We start from the raw sequence: 1,168 nt of genomic DNA on the forward strand, positions 1-1,168 counted from the left end.
ACGCAAATGGGTATTTAGTCCTTATCTTCTACATTTTAGGATCGAGTATTTGAGTCCTTGGTATCCCTTTCTTGATGTCCCCTCTCAACCTACTAATTTCTCTCTATCACCCTACATAGAATCCTATATTATCTATCTACGATATTCTTCTCCCCCTCCATCACCTAAGGAGCAAAAATATTGTCTACTAGACATTATAACTACCGCAGTTTTGTCCAACATTTCACAACATCAAGAATCTACTAGAAAATGGTAACACGGTACATCCACCAAAAAAAATAAATGAACTGACAAAATAGATGATGAAATGAAAACTATACAGATGTGAGATAGATTTAGATCTAAAAAGCACAAACTCATACCTTAGTTAACAGTCTATTAACTAAGCTATAAGATAACAGCTTTAAATAAACTTAGGGGTTCTTACACAAATGTATTTTCAGACCATGCTGCTTCATAGGTTTCAATGGCAGTTTNGCAAATGTGTTCCCAACTTGACACTCACTGCTCACATGGTTCCCTGCACAAAAATCACACGTTAGTTGAGGTGCTTGTATAGAGTTTACCTGCATAGTTCCCAACTATTTTTGAAGTGCCGTGTGTTGGACTGAGATGGCTGTAAAGGCATCAACTTCATGAAGACCTAAAGATTTCCTTGATGTTGCTCTCTCATTCGGTCTTTGATAATTGTTGCTTGCCAAAACCTCAAGCAACTCATAAGCCTCCTTTGGCGTCTTATTCTGCAAGGCCCCTCCTGAAGCTGCATCTACCATGGTTTGCACATTACCCATCAACCCATTGTAGAACGTTTGGACTTGAAGCCAAACTGGCAACCCATGGTGTGGACACTTCCTCATTAATTCCTTGTATCTCTCCAAGCCTCATACAACGACTCGGAATCCTCTTGTAGAAATGATGTGATATCATTTCTCAATTTTGCTGACTTAGCTAGAGGAAAGAACTTGGTAAGGAATTTCTGTGCTAGCTTATTCCAAGTTGTTATTGTTCCCGGTGGTAATGCCATTAACCACCCCTTGGCTTTATCTCCCAATGAAAATAGGAATAATCTCAGCCTAATAGCATCATCCAACACTCTATTTGACTTGAAGGAGTCACAAATTTCTAAGAAATTTGCAATATGCTGATTCGGATCTTTCTTCAAATCTCC

General features: G+C 38.7%; 1 non-coding gene across 1 annotated transcript; it reads left to right on the top strand.

The window, feature by feature from the left end:
• The first annotated feature begins 831 nt into the window (after window positions 1-831).
• LOC116108048 lies at window positions 832-937 on the top strand. Its single transcript, XR_004124581.1, has one exon. It is a non-coding gene; the product is annotated as a small nucleolar RNA R71 (small nucleolar RNA).
• Window positions 938-1,168: the final 231 nt, after the last annotated feature.

Source organism: Pistacia vera, unplaced genomic scaffold, assembly GCF_008641045.1.
Source record: "Pistacia vera cultivar Batoury unplaced genomic scaffold, PisVer_v2 Contig551, whole genome shotgun sequence".
Lineage (NCBI taxonomy): Eukaryota > Viridiplantae > Streptophyta > Magnoliopsida > Sapindales > Anacardiaceae > Pistacia > Pistacia vera.